Raw genomic sequence first — 12,043 nt, 5'->3', positions numbered from 1 at the left:
AATTAGTGACTTGGATCAATTCCACTGGATAAGGCCATTCTATTTTGAATATTTTCTTAGTTTTGTTCAAAATAATGATTTACATGAATTTTTGTTCTATGTTTTGTTTTACATCTTCATTTAGCTGGAATAGTTTTATTCACCTATTTTCAACATACTTTGGGTGCCATTTAAGTTTGGATGTGGTGTTTATTTTTGTCCAAGTTTAGTCCAAGGTTTAGTGATGGCATAAATAGTTGGATATAGTATCTCTTCTAGTTTACATGTATGTGGGACTCTGTAGAGTTTTAACATTTTTTTTCAACACTTGATGTTGCTTGCTATCATAGTTTTAGAATATGTCTACAAGACAGTGATGTTGGACTGTGTACAAACAAAATGCTGAGGCAACCAATCTCTAAACATTTTAAACAATGAAATTGTAGCAGTGGTCTATACATTGTCTTCTTAAACTTATGGAATGCAATGAGTACATAGAATTACTGATGCAAAGACTTAGCTCGGAAATAACCCACCTTTTTCTATTTTAAATGTAATGTCTTTATATAATGTTTGAAGTTTAACACACTTGTCAACTGAATATGTAAGAAAATGTAGTTATAACATAGTACTCTTTTATTTTGTTTCTTTCTATGGCAGTATTTGTAAATTTATGATCATGTTTGAATATGAAATTGTTCTCATTCACCTTTTAGTAGATTACTTTTGACGAGAATCAATGAAATCCTCTTGTGATAAACCTATAGCCTACTAATAAAATTTAGGATCAAGTTTAATCGATATTTTCTTGGGCTACTACCTAAATTCAAATGTCAATTAAAGAGTACGATAAACTATTGAAAGTTGTAGTTTTTTTTTTAAAACTAGTGCTTATGATTGGATCTGTTGTTGAGTAGGAAGAGAATCTTCAATTCAATAATTTAGTTAACTTCTAAGTTTAGTTTTCAATCTTGTGAAGAAATGTTGTGGAGAAAATGGTGGTAAGGTTGTTATATTTTACAAATACTGAGTGATGATGGATACTAGTAGATTACTAAGATCATTTAGATGGCTTTTTTAAGTCCTAAGTATGGTTGTTTTATTTCCTTATAGGATGGGTGTATATGGAATTGGGAGGGTGGGGATGGATGCATATTGTTTTTCTTCTCTCAACCTGTTGAGTGTTGCATGATAGGATTCATTACAGTTTGACTCTTGATGCATCATGTTGGAAAATTTAGTGCTCTGCCAAGCCATCTTTTATTTACTTCAGTTGAACTATTGTTATCTCTGACATTATGTATGGGGTAGATATGCATATTTTCTTTGAAACATAGAGTAGATATGTTGATCTATACATATGGGTAGACATGTTCTCTTTTTAGTTTTTGCATATGTGTTGATGTGTAGAATGTTATTTTATTTCCCTACCATATTTCTATGATTAGGCTACTTAGCACATGGATGTCTGCAGTATGTTTCATAGCTGCACTAGATCCATTTGATCCTTCTTGTTCTGTGAAGCTAACCTTCTCATGCCAAGGTCAGGGAGATCTTCATGTCAGGAAGAATCCTAGGGATGTAATTACTCTATGGTTCGCATGGTAAAAGCACCTAGGCCACACTCCTATTTTTTGATAGCAAATGTCGTTGTTCATTGGCTAAGGAAATGAAACACTCAGAAGTAGGACATTGAACATTTGGAAGCTGTAAACGCCTATTGGATGATCACTCATTCTTTCTTTATGATGTATATGCATTTCTAGGAATGTACCTTTGTACCATATTTAGTTACAATCAACATTTCAATGAGTGGATGTAATGAAGAATTATAAGGTTTATCTTTTGAACATTATATTTATCCAAACAGCATTGTAATCAAAGTTTGTAATGAACTATGTAATCTTTTTCAGTTGTCTAAATGAAATGTCTTGACTTTTCAACTCCATTGGTGATGTGTATCTTTGACTTTCCATATTTCTCATTTTATGGATGATTTGGCATAATATTGTAAGAGTTGGTCGTTACATACTGTGTATGGTTGCATGAACTATTGATTATTGTAATGTTCTACTTAATCAGTTTGATTTTGTTTTCTCCAAACCCTTGGTATCTTTATTTTTTAGACATATATTTTATGTTAGATCTTTCTAGATAAGTTTGTTTAATTAATCAAAATTAAAAAGTACTTCCACATATATATTGAGAAGTCAGATGATTTTGTTTTGAACATTTTTGAAAGGTAGAAAATATAAAATAGTTAATTTTGTTTTGAACATTTTTAAAATGTAGAAAATATAAAATAGTTCTATGATATTATCATACAGATAATATATAAAATAATCAAATCTCATTTGTCACTAAAAATATTATTTTTTAAAGAAACATTTGTCACTTTAAGACGAGATCGTTCACACTGCTCAACCAAGAAAGTATACCTCTAAAAAGGCATATCGCTTTAGATTTATTTTGTGCATATGAACAGAAAGAAGGTGACGAGATCAAGCTGAGGATGTTGTTATTGCCGAAGCTGTCATAACAATGAGACAACTAGACCTACTATTTTTAATCTAGCCTTCGTTTGGATGTATGCCAAATCATTCAATCGAAAGAAGAATGTGCCGATCACAAATCCTATCCAAAGAAGAACATAGACGAATGTGCTGATTACCTGTCTGAATTAAATCGAAGGAGGAATGTTTGAACATCAACAATAATGATAGAAACTCTCGTCCAAACAAATAATGATAGAAAATACTACTCTCTTCGCAAGAGGCGGATTCCACTGTAATACCAACTGTATATAAATTGGAGTCTCTTCACAATAGTTATCAAATTAGAAAATGGCCAAGGCAATGAAATTGTTTTGTGCAGTGATGATAATTGCAGTAGTGGCGGGCACGGCAGAGATAGGCTTAATCACAGCACAGGATGATTATGTTCCTGATTGCACTGATAAAATCCTCTGTCGAAACGAATCCGATTGTCTGGATGATTTCGGTCAAAGAGCATGCATCCACAGGGGATCTTGTGATGATGGACGAGGATTCTGCGCTTAATCGCTGCACCACTTAATAAACTATCTATTATATTATGCCAGGACTTATGCAAACTTTATTATCGTTATCTATTTCTAGTGGATTGTGGACACACAGACCATAAACACTTAAAACTTTTCTGAGTAAAACTATATGTATTGCTTGGAACATATGTAAATAAAGTTTAATTATGTTTTATATATTGCTCAGAATATATGTAAATTATAGTTCAATCATGTTTTATCTGGTGGAAATCATTAGATTGCTGGAAAAAAAAAGTGTGTTTGATTTCAATAATGTTATATAGGACTAGTATAATATAATATTTTATGAAGATTTTTTATTGTATAATATCTCATTTTCTTAAATTAATTATATATAAAAGTTGAGATAGTTATCTTTGATTACGTAGTATCATATTTCATAGCATGAACATAGGGAGAAGATTATATTTATTATGTAGTATCTTTTTTTCTTAAATACATTAAAGAGGGGTGATTATCTTTTATTGTGTAGTACATTATTTCTTAGAATTAAGATAGATGAAAAGGAGGTAGTTTTCTTTTATTGTGTATTATTTAGTCTTGTTTTCTTAAATACATTAAAGAGAAGTGGTTATATTTTATTGTGTAGTATATTGTTTCTTAAAATTAATTAACATAGATGAAAGGGAGGTGGTTTACTTTTATTGTGTATTCAAAAATCTTGTTTTCTTAAATACATTAAAGAGGGGTGGTCATCTTTTATTGTATAGTATATTGTTTCTTAGAATTACCATAGATGAAAGGGAGGTGGTTATAATTTATTGTGTAGTATATTGTTTATTAAAATTAACATAGATGAAAGGGAAGTTGTTTTCTTTTATTGTGTATTCTCTAGTTTGAATGATAAAAAATAAAAGAGAGATGATCAATTTATGTTCTATCAAGACAAACATAGTTGCTCTAACAAAATTGATGAGACCTTTATCCAAGTTCATAGAAAATTTTAGATTCTTCACAAACTAAAGAAGTGACATTGAAAGGTGAATTAGAGGAATTAATTAGAGGTGAATAAGTTAATAGTAGTTTCAAAAAGTATCATGTTTTTGAATGGAATTGCTTTTTATGGCAATCTATAAGTCATTCTTTTGACAAGGCCCTAACATATTATTTATTAAAATATGTGCAATGACTCTATCTATAGTCTTTCCATGCTAGCTCATTAGTTCCAATCTTTGAGGATCGTTGTCTTAAAGAACTAGCACATATACATGTGTGTGGGCATGCATCTCTATTCTAGTGGAAGATATTATACCATTAATGTATCAATGTATTAATGTATCCATATACTGGTTATTTTTTATTGGAAATATATGTATTGTAATGTATTATCTATTTGATCATTGAACCCAATCATAAGTGTGAAGCTCGTTTAATATGGCTATTTGAGAAATCTTTTATGATATTTTTGTTCTGGGACCAATAATGAGTTTTAGATATCTTTATTGATGTATAATGTGATCATTGTTCTTTTCTGAGATTATTTTGACTTACACAAGCTTAGGGTAGGTTATTTATGTTTATAGGGAGGAAGTATCTTGCAATGAGAGTTGGGGTCATCAAGTTGCCACATGGGTAACTCATTGTAAGTCAGTTTGTTAGTGATAACATAAAGATTAAATGAGGTTTAGATAAATTAATAAGATCAAATGTTCCTTGCCCATTTCTTGAGTCTTATATAGGCTACAATGGGAGCAAAATAAGATAATTGATTCAGGTCTTGCATAGTTAGTAGTCTTATATTTATGAAAGGTTATTGATGAAAAGGAGGTAGTTTTCTTTTATTGTGTATTCTTTAGTCTTTTTTTCTTAAATACATTAAAGAGAGGTGGTTATATTTAATTGTGTAGTATATTGTTTATTAAGATTAACATAGATGAAAGGGAGGTTGTTTTATTTTATTGTATATTCTCTAGTTGGAATGATAAAACATAAAAGAGAGATGGTCAATTTATGTTCTACAAAGACAAACATAGTTACTCTAAAAAAATTGATGAGACCTTTATCCAAGTTCATAGAAAAATTTAGATTCTTCACAAACTAAAGAAGTGACCTTGAAAGGTGAATTAGAGGAATTAATTAGTGGTGAATAAGTTAATAGTAGTTTCAAAAAGTATTATGTTTTTCAATTTAATTTCTTTTATAGTAATCTATAAGTCATTTTTTTGACAAGACCCTAACATATTATTTATTAAGATATGTGCAACGACTATATATATAGTCTTTCCAGGCTAACTTATTAGTTCCAATCTTTGAGGATTGTTGTCTTAAACAACTAGCACATATACATGTGTTTGGGCATGCATCTCTATTCTAGTGGAAGATATTATACCACTAATTTGTCTATGAGTTGATAAAATAATTTATTATATTCTAACATCCTTTCCTCCTTTTATGATGCTTAGTGAATTAAAAAAATTCAAATAATGTAAGTGAGATTGTACTTCAATCTTCCTTTTCTTTTAAGAAGTATGGAACAAAGGAGATGAAGTATGTTTTTCTTATTATTTTCCTCTTGATTTTTTCTTTAGATTTAAAAAAGGAAAGAAGCACGAGGAATGAAAGAAGGTTTCCAAAAGGTGAGTTAACAACGTCTAACAAAATCTTAGATAGAGGGAATAATTATTCACAAGTATTATAAACTTTATAACTTGTGTTAAGTAATAATTTATGAGATGAAATATTTTCCAAAATCAAAACTTCAAATAATGGGAGTGGGATTATACTTCAATAGTATTTTTCTTTTAAGAAGTATGGAATTTCAAATAATGGGAGTGGGATTATACTTCAATAGTATTTTTCTTTTAAGAAGTATGGAACTTCAAATTATGGGAGTGACATTGTACTTCAATCTTCTTTTCCTTTTAAGCAAGGGAGATGAAGTATGTTTTCCTTCTTTTTTCCCTCTTGGTTTTGTCTTTACATAAAAAAAGGAAAGAAGCACGGGGAATGAAATAAGATTTCCAAAAGGTGAGCTAACAATGTTTAAGGGAATTTAGATACGGGAAATAATTATTCATAGGTATTATCAATTTTATAATTGTTATTTAGTAATATTTCGTAATATGAAATATTTTCCATATTCAAAATGAAAAATGAAAAAATTCCAGTTATGGGAGTGTGATTGTACTTCAATTTTCTTTTTTCTTTAAGAAGTATGGAACAAGGGAAATGGAGTATGTTTTTCTTATTTTTTTCCTCTTAGTCTTGTCATTAGATTTAGAATGGAAAGAGGCATGAGGAATGGAAGAATATTTCCAAAAGGTGAGCAAACAATGTCTAGTAAATTTTAGATATGGGGAATAATTATTCACAAGTATTATCAACTTTATAATTTATAGTTAGTAATAATTTATGATGTGAAGTTTTAAAAAAATTCAAAATTCAAAAATTCAAAAATGAAAAATTCAAAGAGTGGGATTTTAGTTCAATCTTCTTTTTCTTTTAAATGTAAGATTGGTAGGGTGCCCCTTGATGGTTTTTTTGGAGATCATGTGCCTCATCATGGTCATTGCCATGGTTGTAGCTCTTCAGCCCACTGATCTCACACCCACAAGTCATAGCCTCCCCATCACTCACCCAGTGGTGGTTTTGGAGGTCACCAATTCTTAGTTTCCCCTCCCCTAAGGCATGGTTCTGACTGGTCCCCAGTGGTTCCCCTTGTTTCTCCTACATGGACTTCTGGCCATCTAGATCCTAAGTGGTCCTTCCCCCCCCCCCCCAGTTGGACATGGTAATCTCACCTCCTAGGCTGAAGGGAGATGAGTGGTGATTTTGTGGATGGGTGGGCTAGTCTTGAGCCCCCCACTAACCCTGTTGATGTATGGGGCCATGATGATCGTGATCCTACCTTGGTTGGCATTACTCTTGTAACCGGAGGTCGCTTCATATATTTTTTGACGAATAGTTAAGTGTTCAATCTTTTGCCATGTCAACTCTTGTAGGGTGACCTTGTGTCTCCCAAACATTTTTTGTGAATATGTAACATTATATTTAAATTAATAGAAAGTGACATATTTGTAAAGAAAAAAATTATGGGAGTGGGATTGCACTTCAATCTTGTAAATTCTTTTAAGAATAAAACAAAGGAGACCAAGTACATTTTTCTTATTTTTTCCTGCTTGGTATTGTCTTTAGATTTAAAAAGGAAAGAAGCATGAGAAAAATAAGAAGATTCCAAAGGCAAGTTAACAATATCTAAGGAAATTTTAGATACCGAGAATAATTATTCAAATGTATTATCAACTTTATAATTTTTATTTTGTAATAATTTATGATATGAAATATTTTCCAAACTAAAAACTAAAAAATTAAAAAATTTAAATCCTTTATCTCAATTGAGAAGTTTATACACACACACACACACACACACACACACACACACACACATTTAGAGACCTATTATCATCTTTTTAATTTCTATTTATTATAATTTATGACATAAAATATTTTCCAAATTCAAAAATAAAAAATTCAAAAATTTAAATTCTTTTTCTTAAATAAAAATTTTGCACACACAAACACGCGCGCGCGCGCGTGCAAACACTTATGTATGTATATAGACATCAATACATACATGTGTACATACATATGTATATATAGATATATGCACACGCGCACGCACATGCGCACACACACATGTATATATAAGTGTATATGTATGTATATGAGTATATCTATACACACACACACACACACATACATAGATACATACATAATTCATAGAAAAAGTATTTCAAAAATTATCACAATGTGGGAACAAGGCTTACACATTGCGACAACTTATGTGTTGCATGAGCCACATGAGTATGACTTGTACTTGTGCCTCCCCAAATGGGGACTCATAGGTGTGAGGTCCACCTTTGGGTGGGAGTTTTCATTTTTGAAAAAAGAAAATCATAATTAAATATAAATTAATTAAAGTAAATTTATTTTCCTAAATTTTGTTAAAAATAATAACTTTAATTTCTTAATTATTAATAATTAATAATTATCAGATCAATAATTATAAATAATTAATGGTAACATGTATAATTATTTATTTTATTATGATTGATGTTTATTTATTAATAACATTAATTATTTGATATATTATGATATATTATTAATTGATGTCCTTATTTTACTAGCTAAATTGATATTTTCTTGCTAGTGATAATTACATTTGAATAATACTTGTCAAATTGGAAATCATTTTATATATATATAAACTTGTTAAAATATATTTTGGTTAGCTTCCATCCTTTATTAATTATATTTTAATTTTGAATATTATTAACATAAAATGTGATTAAATTATGTGAATGATTTGGAAATAGTGTTTCCTTTACATGATGAAGTATTGTTTGAACTACCTATACATCTTGTTTCATGTCTCTATGATGGCTATTTGGAGGTTTAAGTTGACTCGATAGGATTTTAAACTAGAGGCTCATGATGTGGTTATTTGTTAGGTGAAATCTATATATTGTGGTATTTGTTATTGGAAATATATGTATTTTGATGTATTATGTGTCTCATCATTGAACCCAATCTTAAGTGTGAAGCTCTTGTTATATGGCTATTTGAGAAATCTATTATGATATTTTGGTTTTCGAACCAATAATGAGTTTTAGATATCTTTATTAAAGTATAATGTGATCATTGTTCTTTTCTAAGATTATTTTGACTTTCACAAGCTTAGGGTAGGTTATTTATAAACTACCACTAGGTGGTCAAGCTCTAGATAGACAGCCATGGTAACTATACAATTGTCTTGTGTGATGAAAATTCCTCACATGCATCTTGGATTTTGTAAATGATTTGGTTTCCTTTGAGATTAGTTGTATTGCATTTATTGTACATGTAGTACCTATTTGAGATAGAGCTATCAATATTTCCTCACCTAGTTCATATGTTGTGATATGTAACTTTTATCTTAGCAATATCAGATGTCATCTTATTAACACATTGGGAGTGAACCTTTGGTTCCACATGGTTTGGTGGTAGTCATTCTACTACCATTGAGAATTTAAAATTATTGTAGTAGTGTTGGGTTATCCCTTACTGCATTAATATCATTTGTGTTTATCTTTGTATTGGTTGATATCCATATGGATAATTTTAATGTATTTGTATTTGATTATTATTACATGTCTTGAAATTTTTGTAGTGGATATTATGTTATTGAGTACATATATTATGGTATCCTTCATATTTATGTCTATATTTATGAGATGCTATATTTGATATTCATTTATTATTGTCGATATTGTACTTAATATTAAATTTAAGTAATGAAATGAAAATGAATGTGATTCTATGAAACCCTTGAGAAATATAATCTTATAGGTTAATTTATCTCTAGTTCCCTAGCAAAGTGTTACAATAAGTTATAATAAATTTTAAAATGAATAAAAAATAGATCTTATACATTCAAATTAGAAGAATATTATCAATTTATGTGATCTTGTTACCTGTCATCTCACCAACATAAATTAATTTGAAACAAATCTTGAATCATATTATCACAAAATCCTTCAAAAATTACTTTAATACCAAAAAATTACAACAATAAATAAAATTCAAAATTTTATGAAGTAGATACAAATCCCTATCTATTCATAGCTTTGAATTCAGACTTATTTTGATACCTTATTTTGTTCATTTTATTACAAATCTCATTGTTACCTTGAACATTACATATTGGTGTAAATCTATTCTTCCCTCTTTGTTTAGAAAGCTACTTTTTCTCAACCTTTCTAGAAGAGTTTCACTTGCAACTTTGTGAAAAATCTTTCTGTGTGAATTTTTCAACTAAACCCTAAACCATAGAAACCTAAAGAACTCAATAAAGGGTTAGTTATAGTGCTAAATTGTATAACTATGACAAATGGCAATATAGGTCACTAAAATATGATATACTATTCACCATTTCTATTTTAATATTTTTCAAGTTAAAATAATTGACTATAAACTTTTTGTCAAATTGATTTGCTCCAGCATAAGTGAGATCTCTTCAATACTATTTCTAACTTGAGTAATTACCTTATATCAAATTTGAGTTATTTATTTTGTGTTTAATAACTTTATAAGAAATTTTGCGAAACATTTGGAATTGTCTAATGCTTTGAAGGAGCACACTGGATACACTCTTGAGTTGAAACTCACAAGTATGTCATAAGAAGGAGGCTAAGTGACTTATTTGTATTCATGCTTGTAGGATGTTTACCTCTTGTTGGTTCTCAAAATTGTTGGTTGAAAACCTACAAGCCTTTCCTGGTTGATGTTGGGAAGGTAAAATAGTTTTGATTAATGAAGAAGATTGAAAATATAGTTTTGGTTAATGACGAAGATTGAAAATACACACTTACTCAACCCTCACCCTTTATGATGCAGGAGCATCCAGAGGTATAAGGGCAATCGTGTGTCACCCAAAAAAATGTACTTAGACTTAGTTTCTATTTCATGTGTTTTCATTTTTGGATACCCATTTGGGTCAAATAAAGGTTCCAACTCTCACAGTTCCACTATCAGTGTGTTTAAAAATCTTGAAAAAATAGGAGCATGCAATTGGGCCATCATTTTGGTAAACTAGAAGGTGTGAATTGGCCAGATGAATGTAATCATGATTTAGAGCATTCCAAAAAAAGAATCAGGTCAAAAGGCCCCATGATTTGAAAGTTATTGCAATTTTTGGGTTTTGGAGACCTCCTAAGAATGCTTCAAAGTCAGGATAGGGGCATTAAATGACCTTGAAAAGGGCCAAAAAATGGGAGATGAGTGAAGTTTTTCTATAGGGCTATAGAGCACTTCGAGAGCTTTTTGGAAATGTAAACGATTTGTCAATCGGAGCTACGGTTCAAAAGTTACGCCTCCCGAAAGTTTGGTTACCATTTCTGGATTCTTCTAGATTTGCGTCGACATTCTACCGCAGCTTTCGAAACCTTCTATTTGGTTGGTGGGTGCCTACTAGCACTTTCTAGAATGTACTCCTAGTCCTTAACCCTTCAGGGTCTATTTAAGGAGATTTATGGCATTGTAAAAGGCAGTTCAAAGTGGAGTTGTAGAGGAGGTACTGAAAGGAGAAATTATCTCCAGATTTATGCTACTGTAAGCCCTTAGGGCATGTTTTGAAGTTTATTTTCCTGTACTATTTGTACTAGCTTATTTTTTCAGTTAATATAATTTTCCCTTTTCTATTGTGTCCATTTTTTTCTTGGTTTGTGTTCCCATCAAGTGGTATCAAAGCTAGATTTCCTGAGTGTGTAGACAGAGTGCCGATTGTGAGGCAGTTTGCACCAGGACTGTATGGTTGTGGGTTCGAGTTAGAAGATGCCTCCATGAAGAGATCATGGTGGAAGGGCCAGACCTATTAATCCTAAGGAGGTTAGAGCCCTCCAGAGGTAGGTACAGGCATTGCAAGAGGAGCTTCGTAGAGGAGCAAATGTTGCCGCAGGTGACAACAATGAGGATGACAATGAAGAAGAAGTAATGGGACCAGAAGAGGAATTTGATGGGGAAGTTCTATATCATGTAGAGGAAAGGATTTTTAGGGCTATTACTAAGTTTGGGAAAAGACCTACAATTGAAATGGGTGTATTTTCAGAAAATCTGAAACTAGATGAGTTGATTGATTGGATCAATGAACTAGAAGAATACTTTGAGTATGAGGATATCAGGGTCCCAGATAGGTTTAAGTTTGTAAAGGCCAAACTGAAAGGCCATGCCAAAATCTAGTGGCAAGAGGTTCAATTGGAAAGAAATAGAAAAGGAAAGGAGAAGATCACAAGATGGGATCACATGGTGGACAAATTGAAGAAGCAGTTCATTTGTGTGGACTACGAGCTTGATTTGTTTAAGAAGATGCATGGGTTAAAGCAAGCAGGAAGATCAGTCCAAGAGTATATAGAGGAATTTTACCGACTCTTGATTAGAGCGGAGCATGCAAAAGAAAATAAGTAGAAGGTTTCTCATTATATCAGTGGGTTGCAACCTAGCATCCAG

Source organism: Cupressus sempervirens, chromosome 2, assembly GCF_028749045.1.
Source record: "Cupressus sempervirens isolate cs-2001-9-10 chromosome 2, ASM2874904v1, whole genome shotgun sequence".
In the NCBI taxonomy this organism is placed as follows: Eukaryota; Viridiplantae; Streptophyta; class Pinopsida; order Cupressales; family Cupressaceae; genus Cupressus; species Cupressus sempervirens.
This window is presented reverse-complemented; position numbering follows the sequence as displayed.